General features: G+C 36.2%; 1 long non-coding RNA gene and 1 pseudogene across 1 annotated transcript in view; one reads left to right on the forward strand and one right to left on the reverse strand.

Moving 5' to 3' along the window:
* LOC137762387 (uncharacterized) overlaps nt 1-16,360 on the reverse strand; it is a 248,290-nt gene that overhangs the window by 197,280 nt on the left and 34,650 nt on the right. Inside the window, exon 2 of the long non-coding RNA XR_011073543.1 lies at nt 12,710-12,808. This is a non-coding gene — a long non-coding RNA (uncharacterized lncRNA). The remainder of the gene's footprint in view (nt 1-12,709; nt 12,809-16,360) is intronic.
* Nucleotides 5,769-7,849, forward strand: LOC137762384 (renin receptor pseudogene; annotated as a pseudogene).

Here is a 16,360-nt window from a genome sequence, read left to right on the forward strand (position 1 = left end):
CAATATAAAATAAAATGCAGATTTTACTTGATGGCTTTTTTTTTTTTTTTTGGCCGCACCTTGCGGCTTGCGGGATATTATTTCCCCAAACAGGGATTGAACCCTGGCCACGCCAGTGAGAGAGCTGAATCCTAACCACTAGGCCACTAGGGAACTCCCTACCTGTTGGCTTTTTAAGAAATATTTTCAAAGTGTGCTACAAATTCATTTGGTATTGTATATTAACCAAATCAAAATTTATCCAAGCCATTTGAAAAATATTTATGAATCCACAATAGAAAAAATTTTATGGTAGAATTATTTAGGTTTCATTTTTATTATGAATGAATAATTCATGTTAATATAAACTATAATCAAAAAGAGTATAAAGATAATTTTTCAATGAAATATGGTCCAAAGCAGTAAGGAGGTCAAATTTGTTTTTTATCATTGATTAAAAGTGGTCTATCACACGGGGAGGGGGAAGGGTAAGCTGGGACAAAGTGAGAGGGTAACATTGACATAACAAGTGTAAAATAGATAGCTAATGGGAAGCAGCTGCATAGCACAGGGAGATCAGCTCGTTGCTTTGCGACCTAGAGGGGTGGGATAAAGAGGGTGGGAGGGAGACGCAAGAGGGAGGGGATATGGGGATATACGTATGCATATAGCTGATTCAGTTTGTTATACAGCAGAAACTAACACAACATTGTAAAGCAATTATACTCCAATAAAGATGTTAAAAAAAACCAAAGTGGTCTATCAAAGCTTTGACCCTAGGCATGAAATGACTATTAGACAACAAGAATAATTTTTTTTTGTATGAACTGTGGAACATCACTAAAGTCCCATGTATATTCTGAGACCATTATTATTAGGTCCTAAGAATATCACCAAGATGCTCCATCAAGGCAGGGATCTTTTTTTTTGAGTGCTATATCCTCAGCAACTACAATAGTACTTGACACATACTAGATATTCAATAAATATTCATGAAAACAAACTAATGAACATTTTCATACCATCAAAGAAATTCAAATTTGACCAATTACATCAAAAAGTATCCACAAGATATCATGTGCACATGGTATTATAAGGATTTGATATAATGAAAACTAACCACTTAATAATAGTGACCTGAAACAACACATAGCATTTCAGGAAATTAACTGTATCATGTTAATAGAACTTATAAACTACCTAATAAAATGTAAATTAAGCTATGAATATAGCAATAGTGTGATTTTTTCTGAGCGAGAAAGAGACAGAGTAACAGTTATATTAGAGGAAAATCCTTTGTTTACAGGCAGGAATATTTCAAAAAATCTTTGAATGTCTGAAAGGAGGAAGTTATATGATACATCTGGAAAAGTTGGAAAAAAATTATAAGACATTAGCAAACCAAATCCAGAAGAATATATAAAAAATAATAACATATTATGACCAAGTTGAATTTATCCTAGGAATCCAAAGATGGTTTAATATTAGAAAATCAATGTAATTTACCACATTAATAGATTAAAAAGGAAAACTATATTATCATTTCAATACACATATAAAATTATATTATAATTCAACCACCATTATTCATTAAAAATGAAACCTTTGAAAACTTTATTAACCTGATACTATGAACCTTAATGTCCAATCTTAATCTTTAAAAGAATTTTAAAAGAGGGCATTAAATCTTCAAGTAGGGATGAGAAATTAGACACAAAAGAGGAAGAATTCTAAATTCTGAGGAAAACAAATCACTTAAGAGTCTATAAATCATAAAAAATTACTGTTGATTATGAAAGTCTCAAAGGGTCAAGGAATAATTTATTCTATCTACTTGGCCACTGTACTGAGAAATGATTTACAAAGCTTTAACAGTCACTGAGGAAAGTAAGATTCCTATGCAGTTAAAAAAAAAAATAGAATATACAATAGTTGGGAAGAAAGATACAAAACTGTAATTACTTTCAGGTGACATATAAAATCCAACAGAATTAACAAATAATTAAAACTAATAAGAGAGTTCTGTAAAGTTACCAGACACAAGATCAATTTATAAAAATCAATAGCACCAGTCTGACACATAAAGAGCTAGATGTCATCACTACCATCCTCCCAAGAAAAAAAGCTGAATAACTGAAAATCAACAATTCTTCTTAGATCCATCAAAGAATTAAGGCCACATCACTATCTGCTGCCCCATTAATATAGAGAATCACAGCTTACCAAGAACAGAAGCCCAGGAGCTGAACCTTGCCATTGAAGCCAGTACCAATAGAAGACAAACTATAAATGATGAACTGCAAGAGGCTCAGTGCAGCTAAACTTAAGAGTTAAAAACTCCAGAGGGCCTTAGAGGAACCTCCACACTTTCCTGAGCTTTTGCTCCAGGAGCCCCACCAGGTTCTCAGAAGTGAGAATTGGTGAAAAATTCTTTCAGATTTTTAGCAGGGGAGATGGAAAAGTAATCATTTTGAAATATGCCCAGAGCATTCTGTTCTCCTTAACAAAAGGCTGTCCTCAAGGGAAACAATATTACCTAACCATACAGCTTGGGTTTTACAAGAGCCCAACCAACTTTGAGGAAGAGAAATACTCAATTCCAATCTCCCCTAGACTCTCATGTGGGGAGAGGAAAATACCCAAATCCAACCCTCACTAGCCTTCCACATGGAGGAAGAGAAATACCCAACTCCAGAGCCATTTAGTTGTTCCTGTCTTATCAAAGGAAAAAAAAAATCTATAAAACGTGTGAAGGTCACAGCTCAGGGGACAAGCACACTAAAAAAATGAGACCTAATTATAGGACTATAAGATGCTTCCCCTTCCCTCACACCTTATCATCACATGAATAAGGCTGCAGTATAATAACAGAGGATTACAGATAGAAGAAATGGAAGCCTCAGAACCAATTTAAGAAGGAGTCTCTAGGGAAGCCCAAAACATCCAAGGAGACAAAAATAGACACTAGAGGAAATTTTTGTCTCTGACACCTAAAGCTACAGCAGTAAGCATACCCTAACTAATAGCCAGATAGTGTAAAACCTCAGATGAAAGGCCTATTTACCTCAGTTCCTTTCACCCAATACACAATGTGTGGCTTTCAACCAAAAATTACAAGGCATGATAAAGGCAAAAAAATAGTATGAAAAGACCAAAAGCATCGGTACCAGACTTAGATATAGCAGAAGTTTTGGAATCATCCGATCAAGAATTTAAAATAACTGGAAAAGGGGAGAAGGATAAATTAGGAGATTGGGATTAACATATACAAACTACTATATATAAAATGGATAACTAATAAGGACCTACTGTGTAGCACAGGGAACTCTACTCAATACTCTGTAATGACCTATATGGGAAAAGAATCGAAAAAAGAGTGGAGAGATATATATATAACTGATTTACTTCACTGTACACCTAAAACTAACACAACATTGTAAATCAACTATAATCCAATAAAAATTTTTAAAAAAGAATTTAAAATAACTATGATTAATATCCTAGGGCTCTAATATAAAAAGTGGAAAACATGCAAGAACAGGTAAGTAATATAAGCAGAGACATGTAAGCCTTAATAAAGACTCAAAATTAAATGCTAAAAATCAAAAACACTGTAACAGAAATGAAGAATGTCTTTGATGGACTCATCAGTAGACTGCACATGGCCAATAAAAGAATTAGTAAGTTTGAAGATATGTCAATAGAAACTTCCCAAACTGAAAAGCAAAGAGAAAAAAGAAAAGAAAAAATGGAATAGAATATCCAAGAACTATGTGACAATTACAAAAAGTGCAACACACATTCAATGGGAGTAGCAGGAGAAGGAGAAAGAGAAAGGAAAAGAAACTATAAATAATGGCTGAGAATTTTCCAAAATTAATGACAAATATCAACCACATATTAAGGAAACTCAGAGAACACCAAGTATAATAAATTTCAAAAAAAAATCTATAACTAGGCATATCATATTCAAATTGCAGAAAAAAAAAAGACAAAAAGTCTTGAAAGAAGCTGGAAATAAAAAACACCTTACCTACAAAGGAACAGGATAAGAATTCTCTTCAGAAACCCTGCAAGCAAGAAGCGGGTGGAGTGATACATTTAAAGTGTTGAAAGAGAAACCACCAACCTAGAATTCTCTGTCCAGCCAAATTATTCTTCAAAAGCAAAGGAGATTATTTTTGTATATGGTATTAGAGAATGTTCTAATTTTAATCTTTTACAAGTAGCTATCCAAAAATAAACTCAAAATGGATTAAAGACCTAAATGTAAGCCTGGATACTATAAAATTTCTAGAGGAAAACATATGCAGGACACTCTTAGACACAAATTGAAGCAGTGTTTTTTTGGATCCGTCTCCTAAAGCAAAGGAAACAAAAGCAAAAATAGGCAAATGGGACCTAATTAAACTCAAAAGCTTTTGCACAGCAAAGGAAACCATCGACAAGCAAAAAAACAACCTACTGAATGGGAGAAGATATTTGCAAATGATATGACTGATAAGGGGTTAACATGCAACATATATAAACAGCTCATACAACTCAACATCAAAAAAACAAACTCAATTAAAAAATGGCCAGAAGAACTGAATAGACATTTTTCCAAAGAGAAAATGCAGATGGCCAACAGGCACATGGAAAGATGCTCAACATCGCTAATCATCAGGGAAATACAAATCAAAATGACAATGAAATATCACCCCACACACATCAGAATGGCTATGATCAAAAAGAACACAAAAAAAAAAAAAAAAAAAGAACACAAATAACAAATGTTGACAAGGTTGTGGAGAAAAGGGAACCCTCATACACTGTTGTGGGAATGTAATTGGTGCAGGCACTGTGGAAAACAGTACGAAGGTTTCTCAAAAAACTAAAAGTAGAACTACCATATGACACAGCAATTCCACTCCTGGGTATATATCCAAAAAAACCAACAACACTAATTCAAAAAGATACGTGCACCTCAATGTTCATAGCAGTGTTATTTACCATTGCCAATGTACAGAAGCAACCTAAGTGTCCATCAACAGATGATGGATAAAGAAGATGTGGTAGATAAACATACAATGGAATACTACTCAGCCATAAAAAAGAATGAAATTTTGCCATTTGCAGCAACATGGATGGACTTGTAGGACATTATGCTATGTGCAATAAGTCAGACAGAGAAAGACAAATACCGTATGATATCACTTACATATGGAATCTTAAAAATATAACAAACTAGTGAATAAAACACAAAAGAAGCAAACTCACAGCTATAGAGAACAAGCTAGTGGTTACTAGTGGGGAGAAGGAAAGGGTATGGGGCAATATAGTGGTAGAGGGTTAAAAAAAGTTTATTATGGGATTATATGAAATCATGTATGTGACACTTGAAAATTGTAACGCACTATAGATTTTAAAGAATCTTTCATTCAAAAAAAAAAGTGGATCTGTGTAATTGTTATAGCGAAACCCAAACCACCCTTGCAGCTTCCACAGCTGCACCCGTAGCGGGGCGGGGCCACGCGACCGGGACAGACAGACACCCTGGTTGGAGACCGTCGCTCGAGACTGGCGAAAGGGTCCGCACCCGGGAGGCAGCCCCACCCTGTGGGCTCTCTAGACCGCTCGACAGGTTCCGTCATCCCCCCAGCCCCCGACCACCCGCCGTACCCTCCATCCCGTGACCGGTCGTCACGTGCCGGGGGAGGAACTGCCCGGCTCTTCGATCGCTGCCTGCCATTGGCAGGGCCTTCCATCCATCACGTTAGGCTCCGCCCACGATGCTTACGTCTCCCAGGCTTCGTCTCTTCCCCAGGCCGCGGCGTAGCTGGCGGTTGGTGGAGAAGGCGGCAGCCGTCCCAGAGGAGGCGAGGACGAGGCGGACTCAGGGAGTCGGGGCGAGCCCGAGCTCGTCACCCCCTCGTGCTGCGGTGGTCGATCGCGTCCCGCCGGCCCGCTCCGTGTCGTCCTGCACCGCTGCGGCCGCCGCGGAACCATGGCTGTGCTCGTCGTGCTCTTGTCCTTCTTGGTGGCGGGTATCTTAGGGGACGAGTTTAGTATATTAAGATCACCAGGGTCTGTTGTTTTCCGGGATGGAAATTGGCCCATACCAGGAGAGCGAATCCCAGACGTGGCTGCATTGTCCATGGGCTTCTCTGTGAAAGAAGACCTTTCTTGGCCGGGACTTGCAGTGGGTAACCTATTCCACCGTCCTCGGGCTACCGTTATGGTGACGGTGAAGGGAGTGGACAAGCTTGCTCTACCCCCAGGCAGTGTCATTTCGTACCCTTTGGAAAATGCAGTTCCTTTTAGTCTTGACAGCGTTGCAAATTCCATTCACTCCTTATTTTCTGAAGAAACTCCTGTAGTTTTACAGTTGGCTCCCAGTGAGGAAAGAGTGTACATGGTGGGGAAGGCAAACTCGGTTTTTGAAGATCTCTCAGTAACGCTAAGAGAGCTCCGCAATCGACTGTTTCAAGAAAACTCTGTTCTCAGTTCACTTCCCCTCAATTCTCTGAGTAGGAACAATGAAGTTGATCTGCTTTTTCTTTCTGAACTGCAAGTGCTACATGATATTGCAAGTTTGTTGTCTCGACATAAGCATCTAGCCAAGGATCATTCTCCTGATTTATACTCACTGGAGCTGGCAGGTTTGGATGAAATTGGGAAACGTTACGGGGAAGACTCTGAACAATTTAGAGATGCTTCTAAGATCCTTGCTGATGCTCTACAAAAGTTTGCAGATGACATGTACAGTCTCTACAGTGGGAATGCAGTGGTAGAGTTAGTGACTGTCAGATCGTTCGACACATCCCTTGCGAGGAAGACTAGGACTATCCTTCAGGCAAAACAAGCGACAGACCCATCAAGTACCTATAACCTCGCATATAAGTATAATTTTGAATATCCAGTGGTTTTCAACATGATACTTTGGATAATGATCACCTTGGCCTTGGCTGTGATTATCACCTCTTACAATATTTGGAACATGGATCCTGGATATGATAGCATCATTTATAGGATGACAAACCAGAAGATTCGAATGGATTGAACTTTCCTTATGCCAACTTAGAAAAGGGGTTTGGAAATCAGCTGTCTCGTTATAATAAATCTTTTAGTGTAAAGTAGATAGTATGAATTTATAAAAAAGCAGATTGTGTTCTCTCTTTTGTGTGCCTGTGATGATGTTCTTTTAGAGTGAATTAATTATAGTATTGATGTGAGTTGATTTGTGTGATATAGGTTCCATAATATGCTCAAATACTATGATTGATATAACCATTTAATATAATGAATTTCATTCCATTTAATATTTGGAAACATGCACTGAAATAACAGTTTGTGTTATTTATGTTGGGAAAATGCACTGACTTTGAGATGCTTAACTTACTTCCTTACACATGACAGGTGAAAGTTATAATTGGACTGTTATATACTATGAACATAAACATCTTAATCTGAAACGAGTAAAGTAAAGGTTTTTATCTTCAAGCAACTCTAAACTATGTATGTGCTTATACAGTCACTTACTTAGATTTGGACTTCCATCTGATTGACAGACTATAGCTGTTATTTAACCTCTTCTGAAAGTTTGGTGATCCGAATGGTCAGGTGTGGATATTAAAGATACTACATTGATCTAAGAAGGAACTAGCTTTGTGGAGTTATAGACGCTTGTAATTATACACACAAAAACATTTGGGGGACATCTTGGGGCATGATTTCAGTAATTTTTCCCCTTTTGTAAGTAAGTTACTCTGGTTTGCAGTACAACATCGTTCTATAGAATGTTAAGTGGAAGTAGATGCTCCCTAGTTTTCACGTGGAAGTGGACCAATGTCTATAAAGAGTGGCAAATAAAGTTAATAATGATTCCAAATTTGTGTCATTTCAATATTAAATCTATTTTATATTGTAAAAACCTAACTGAAAAGGGTTTTAATCTAAAAAAAAAGAAAAAAGTGAAGGAGAAATACTTTCTTAAACAAAGATTGAAGGAATTTGTCTCCAACAGACCTGTCTTATAAGAAATGTTAAATGAAATTTTGTGGTAGCCATCCTTTAAGACTGGCCCCCAATGATTCTTGCCTCCTGATATACATGGCATTGTTTGGCTCCCTCTCTTAAGTCCACAAGTTTTCAGATCAAAAGAAACTGTACTCAAAGAACTGTACTTAAGGAACTACACCCAAGAAGCCTCATCACCTCTGGACCTTATTTAGATGAGATTCTGGACTTTAAGCTGATTCTGTAGTGGGATGAGATTTAGGGGAGTCTTGTGAGAAGGATGAGTCTATTTTGCATATGAGAGTGACATTAATTATTGGCAGCCAGAGGGTGAACTGAGGTACTCAGCCTCCAAGATGGCCCCCAGTGATTCTTGCTTCCTGGTGGAGTCCCCTCTCATACTGAGGAGAGCTGTCTTGTGCAATCAATAGGCTATTGCAGGAACGTTGGAGTGTGACTTTTGAGACTAGGTTATAAATAACGTTGCAGCTTCTACCTTGCTATCTCCTGGATCACTTGCTGTAGCATACATCAGCCTCCATGTTGTAAGGATATTCAAGAAGCTCTGTCACAAGATTCATGTGACAAGGAACTGATGCTGCCAACTGTCAACATCAACTTGGTAGCCATGTCAGTGAACCTACTTGGAGAGGAATCTCCCAGCCCAAGTCAAGCCTTTAGATGACTGTGGCCCCAGTTGACATCTTGGTTGCAATCTCATGAGAGACCTCAAGACAGAAACCATTCAATTAAGATATTTTGAATAGAGCTCCACAGAGCAGAGCGATAATATTTATTGTTGTTTTAGCCACTAAGTTATGGAGTAATTAGTTATACGGCAATAGATAACTAATTCAGATTTCAATAAAAATTCTAGAAGATTTAACAATCACATCATTGAAATTACATGAAATAAAGGTTCATGAAAAACTCATCTAATTTTGAAAAAGATAAGTAAAATGGAAGAACTTCTTTCCCAGATATTAATACAATCTACAAAGCTATAGGAATAAATGTAGTATGCAATTACACAGAAACAAATACACAATGTAACAGAATAGAAAGTTCAGAAACAGAAACTGATGTCTGTTAAAGGCAGCACCATGAATCAATTGAAAAAAAATAGATTACTTTCCAGATAGTGTTAGGAAAACTAGCTCAATATATCCAGAAGAATAAAGTAGTATTCCCTGATTTATGCCATACACACAGGGGAATGCCATCTGGAATATAGTCTCAAGTGTAAAAGGCAAATTTTAAAAGCTAATAGAAGAAAATAAAAGGAAATATCTGAGTGATTTTAGGGTTGAAAGGACTTCTTAAGCAAGACCTAAAAACACAAAACATTTTTTAAAAATGGATTTATATATATCAAAATTGAGAACTTCTGCTCACAAGGATGTCATAGGCAAAACTGACAGTTGACAGACCAAAGAAAATATTTTCAGTGTTTAAAACCTGCTAAGGAATTAATATACGGCATGTATAAGAAACAGTTGCAAATGAATAAGAAAAAGACAGGAAACCTCAATAGAAAAACAGGCAAAGGATATAAGTAGGTAAATCATTTAAAAGGAAGCCCAGGGACTTCCATGGCAATCCAGTCGTTAAGACTTCACTTTCCAGTGAAGGGGGTGTGGGTTCAATCCCTGGTCGGGGAGCTAAGATCCCACATGCCTCATGGCCAAAAAACCAAAACATAAAATAGAAGCAATATTGTAACAAATTCAATAAAGACTTTAAAAAATGGTCCACGTCAAAAATAAATAAATAAAACTTTAAAAAAATAAAAATAAAAGGAAGCTCAGTGGCAAGTAAGTATAGAAATCAGAGAAACACAGTAGAATCAGAGAAATGCCAATTTCAACATTGATATATACCTTAACATTAATCAAATTAATAAAAATTAAAAATCAGGGACTTCCTGGTGGCACAGTGGTTAAGAACCCGCCTGCCAATGCAGGGGACATGCATTTGATCCCTGGTCCGGGAAGATACCACATGCCGTGGAGCAACTAAGCCCATGCGCCACAACTACTGAGCCTACGCTCTAGAGCCTGCAAGCCACAACTACTGAGCCCACGTGCCACAATTACTGAAGCCCGTGCGCCTAGAACCTGTGCTCCGCAACAAGAGAAGCCAGCACAATGAGAAGCACGCACACCACAACGAAGAGTAGACCCCGCTCACTGCAACTAGAGAAAGCCTGAGCGCAGCAACGAAGACCCAACGCAGCCAAAAAAAAAAAAAAAAAAAAAAATCAGATAACAGCAATTGTAGGTAAGAAAGTAGAGAAATAAGATTTCTTCTACTCTACTGGCAGGAGTGTAACTGAGGCAGTATTATGGAAAATAATCTGGTGGAATTTAATAAAATCAATGTACAAATTATCTCATGTTCCAACAATCACATACCTGGGTATAAGCATCAAATTAACCAGGGCACAAATCAAAAAGCAACTTACATGAAGATATTTATCACAGTGTTATTTTATAGTTGCAGAAAGTTGAAAGTTACTTTAGGTGCCCATCTCTGGGGGAATAGATAAGTAAATGCAAAGCGTACATAATCTGAAATATTATACTATATATTACTAATATACTATACTATACTTAAAAACAATACAGCAGATGCATATCTAGCAACAAAATAGAGTTAAACATACAGTGTTGAGTGAAAAAAAGTTGAAACAAAGCAATAGCTATAAACCAATAACATTTGTATAAATTAATGCATAGACACACACACAAAAATAACACTTTATTATATCAGGATATATAACAAACGCACTAAAGTAAAAGTGTGGGTAGAAGAAATGGAACAGAGCTGTGGATAATGAAAATGAAAATAAGTAAAATGATACAGCAGAGGAGACATGGTCAAATGATGATAGAGTATCATCAACTGAGGAAAATTATTAATTAAATTATATATCTGAGTTCCAAATGAAATGAACTAATAATAATAAAAAAACTGGAATAATAAAAAAGCAAAACTGATAATAATGACGAAAAATAAAAACTATCAGTGCAATTTACCATATTAACAGATTAAAGGAGAAAAACATAAGTATCTCAATAAATGCAGAAAAGGCATTTGATACATTCAACTACTTATTCATGATTTTTAAGAAACAAAAATTTGGAAAACTGGGATTTAAAAGAAACTTTAGCAAGTATCTAGACAATTCTATACCAAGCATCATAATTTATAGGAAATATTAGAAGCATGCAGATTAAAGTCAGGAGTGCACCAAGATACCTGCTAGCATTGCTCCTAGTCAGTATTATACTGGAGGCCCTAACCAACGCAAAAAGACACGATAATGAATAAATATGAGTATTTTAAAGTGACAAAATTGTCATAATTTGAAAATCATAATCATTTTCATAGAAAATCCTGAGAGATGCAACCAAAACTCTAGGAATATAAGAATTCAATGTATGAAATTCAATTATATTACTATTTATAAGCAAATAAATTCATAATAGTAATTAAAGAGCTGAAAAAATGAAGAAATACATCATATTCAGGTATTAAAATACTCAATTCTTTGAATTTTAATTACATATAAAATTAAGATAGTAAAAAAAAAAAATTTAAAGACACTAAAGGTTTATGACAGGGGCTTCCCTGGTGGCGCAGTGGTTGAGAATCTGCCTGCTAATGCAGGGGACACGGGTTCGAGCCCTGGTCTGGGAAGATCCCACATGCCGCGGAGCAGCTGGGCCCGTGAGCCACAATTACTGAGCCTGCTCGTCTGGAGCCTGTGCTCCGCAACAAGAGAGGCCGCGATATTGAGAGGCCCGTGCACCGCGATGAAGAGTGGCCCCCCACTTGCCGCAACTAGAGAAAGCCCTCGCACAGAAACGAAGACCCAACACAGCCATAAATAAATAAATAAATAAAATTTTAAAAAAAAAAGAAAGGTTTATGACAAATAAGAAGCAGATATTTTTAGATTCAATAAAAAAAAAAAGAGGGGGAAAAAAGAAAAAAATGTCAACAATTCAACAACAACAACAAAATGGGCAAAGGACACGAATTGTCAATGCACAGGGAAGGAAAATTAAAAGGCCAATCACCTTAGGAAAAGAGTCTCAATCTCGAAGTCAGCCAAAGAAATGCAGATTTGAAAAAAAAAAAACCCCAGAAGATACTATTTCCACCTAATAATATCTATCAAGCTTTCGTGAAAATGGGAGGAAACAGGGACTTTCTGCTGAAGGCAACTGGTGGTAGTTAGTAAAATAAAAAGTATGCAGACACTTATATGTAGACCTCTTAAAGAAACTCTTAATATTTGTGTTCTAGGATACATGAAGATGTTCACTACAGCATGATTTTTAAGAGTGAAAACTGGAAACAATCTAACTATCCCCCAGTAGCGGACTGGACAAACAAAATGTGGTGTATTCGTAAGATGGGTCTATACAACGGCCGAAAGAAATAGGTCATGTCTACCTACCTCTAAATCAATATTAAACAGATTTCATATATATAATATTGAGTAAGGAAACTACCGAATTATAGGTACAGTATGATACCATGTACATAAACCACACAAAACATACTATATTTGTTTATAAACATAGATAAGTACTTTTATAATTGTTAGTTTGTGTGCTCACATATCCTGATCCGGCTCTGGATGTACACAGGGGCATATCGTAAAGTAAAAATGGGGAAACAGTCTACAATATGACTCCAACCAAGATTAGTGTATACTTACATTGGTAGGCAATGGAGACTGAAGATACTTGAGCAAGCTGTCATATGGTTTGAGCTGTAATTTGTGGAGTATTCATCTTTCCAACTTGAGCAAAGGAAACTGAAATGGAGAGATGATTTGGGAGGCTATTAAAGGAATCTAAGCAAGAAGTAATGTACTATATTAGTAAATGGTAAGTAGTGATAAACATGGAAAGAAGATAGTGAATCTCATTTCTCTCTACCTCCTTCATCATCATACCCAAACACCAAAGGTACTTGAAAAATGTCAACTGAGTACAAAATATATGATCTTAATCCTTAGCTCCTCAATAAAAATATTATCAATAATTTTGCAAGTTAAATAATTAATCTTTGCATGTAACTGTGCATAGATGAATTTTAAGTCATTCGGGTATGAACTTGGCATTGGTATTTTGCATATTCATCTACCATCACAAAAATATAAGGGTTTGTTTACCCATAGTATCCACAAAATTAATATCTATTGTTCTCAGATTGAGACATTTATAAAAAAAATAATAAAAACTATGACTTATTACATGCCAGTCACTGTGGTAGGCACTTTCCATATACTTTCCTATCTAACCTTTACTTCAGCACTGTAAAGCAGGCATTATATTATAACCCCTCTTAACTGACAAGGCAACTGAGGCTCAAAGATATGAAATAACCTGCCCAACATCAGAGTAAAGCCACTAAATGGTGATACTGAAATGCAAACCAAAGTCTGTGTAATTCCAAATCTGTGCTCTTTCCACAACCATCCTAATCTCTTCCACTAAACAACATCATTTATTTAGCTGTAATATAAACAAAATCCTCAGTTCCAAGTGGCAATGAATGTTGACAAGTCCCCCATTATTAAAACATCTTTGGGACTTCCCTGGTGGTCCAGTGGGTAAGACTCCAGGGGGCCCCAATGCAGGGGGCCCAGGTTCGATCCCTGGTCGGGGAACTAGAGCCCACATGCATGTCACAACTAAGAAGTCCACATGTTGCAACTAAAAGATCCCACGTGCCGCAACTAAGACCCAGTGCAGCCAAAATAAATAATAAAATAAATAAAATTAAATAACAACCTCTTGACCGAAGAGTTTTTTTTAATCTTTATTTTTTATAAATAAGTGTTTATTTTTAATAAATAAGTAATTATGATATGTTATGCTATCTCTTTTGGAGTTTTTAAGAACAGCTACTTAACCTCTTTAAACTCCAGTTTTTGAGTGGTGTTAGTAATACTACTTATCTCACAGGATTCTTTAATCATTTGAGATAGTTTTAGTTACTGTCCTAATTTAGAAATCAATTGAGATTAAATGAGATAAAACATTTAAGCATTTAGCAAAGTGTCTGGCATGTAGTTGATGCCAAATAAATATTAGCAGATTTTATTACCTTATTATTATATTTCATAAATATTTTACTATTAATAGAGTTCTTTGACAAAGAATCCAAGATCGCTATAGCCTTTTACAACACAAGAGAATTATATTCTCAGTACTCAGTATACAATCATGGAGCATCCACAATCTCAAATTCAAAGGTATTTACAAAAACATTATCTCTTCATTTAATTAAAAATATGGGAATCATCTAACAGCTCAACAGAACACTGGAATCACGCACAATACTTGAAGTTCATAGCAATTAATTTTTTCAGTTAGGCTGACATCTAGTGGACATCTGTAGCCATCTGAAAGATTTAAAATACATACTTTCTTTTTAAAAAACCTAGCAACATTCCATTAAATAAAAGACCAAAATCTAATGTAAATATTTAAAATGAAAAAGGAAAATCAAGTTGAGTATTGTCTGCCAGGCACTGAACTAAAATGCTTCCCCCAACATCTCACTCACTCACTTGTTCAAAGTAAGTATTTGGTATCTGCTATATGCTAGACAATTATTACACAGAATTTTTAAAAAGTAGATACAATCTCTTTCCTTTTAGAGTTCACAGACTAATAGGGATGAGTTATCAGACAATTATATAAATTAATAAAATTATAAATTGTGTTTAGAGCTATGAAGGACATTAGAAGAGAATCCTTAACCCTCTGAGGAAGTGATTTGTGAAACAACTTCTTATTCTTTAAAAATATGGGAATCATCTAACAGCTCAACTGAACACTGGAGTTAAGCACAGTACTTGAGGTTCACAGCAATTAATTTTTTAGGTTAGGCTGACATCTTCTTATTCTTTAGAAGTTGGTTCACATATCCCCATCACAAATTTAAGACAGAGGGACAGCATGAGTGCAGGTCCTGAGGTGGGAAAAGGTTTGGTGCCAAAAGAATTGAAAGAAGGTCAGTGTAGCTATACTTGTAAGGGAGACAACAGTACCAGATTAGATTAGACAGGCGTATATGGGGGCCAGATCAAGCAGGGCCTTGTGAAAGAATAGGCCATGTTACGAATTCAGGATTTATCATTTTATCATAGGTATCATAGAAGCCATTTGAAGTATTTAAACAGGGAAAGATATGTGATAAGATATATGGTTTTAAAAGAACATTCTGACTCCCTGGGGAAATGAAATGGAAGGAGATGAATGTGAATGTAGGGAAAGCAATTAGGGCCAATTAGGAGAGTATTTCAATAGCCCAAACAATACATGGTTTGGGCTCAGACTATAGTGGTTGCTGTCAAGATGTATTGTGAAAGCAGATTCAGATCTTGGTGATGAATTGGATATTGGGAAGGAACCAGGCATGAGGGACAAGAAAGCATTGAATATATTCCCAGATTTCCATCTTGAAAAACTGAGCTGGTGGAGGTATTAAGGTGAGAAAGAGTGGAGAAAGAACAAATTTGAGAGTACAACTAAGTTTTTATTATCAAAGAACAACTCAGAGACATTTAGTTATTTACCTACAAACAAAATTTTTAACATACAGGGAGACAGTCATTAGACTGCTATCCAGGAACAAGGGCAAAAACTGTACTTATGAGGAAAAAACTGCAGACAGTCTCAGAAGACTGAGTTGTGTTTGCACATCTTTAGTGGTAAACTAATTAGCTGACAGCAAAGAGGTCCATCTAGGCAGTCTGTCCTTGTGAAGGTTGTCCAGGGATAACAAAGAAAACAATTTAAATTGTATTGGATTTTCCCCAAACCCTGAGAGTTTGCTGTGTAGCATATGTGGCAGGCTGTCCAAGGGTAATGTCTATCAGGACCCTTCCATTAGCATCTCTACCTTAGCTGAGCCAGGCCTGCATCATTTCTCTAATCAGTATTTCTCAACTCCCTGGTTTTTGTCAAAACAAACTCCAAAAGACAAAAATTTCACCATGAGTGTTTCAGTTCCTTTTTTTGACTTATTATTATCAATTAGATGTCAACTCAAGATAATAGATGTGAAATAACATTTTAGGCCTCTAGATTCAATTCTATTGGTCTGGCTGACTAGATAAACAAGGAAAAATTGTGCAAGATCTGTAGGACAGGTTATAGATTTTGTTCTTTATTCTAAGAATATTGAGAAACCACTAAAGGTTTGCAATCAAGTGAGTAACTTGATTAGAACCTGAATTTTATAATATTTATGAGACAACTGGAAAGTTGCCACTGACCCAGTATTTGCCAATATTAAGGAATTATTATTAATTTTGTTTTGGGTATGATAATGGTATTGTGGTTACGTTTAA

This window comes from Eschrichtius robustus, chromosome 3 (genome assembly GCF_028021215.1).
Source record: "Eschrichtius robustus isolate mEscRob2 chromosome 3, mEscRob2.pri, whole genome shotgun sequence".
Taxonomy (NCBI): domain Eukaryota; kingdom Metazoa; phylum Chordata; class Mammalia; order Artiodactyla; family Eschrichtiidae; genus Eschrichtius; species Eschrichtius robustus.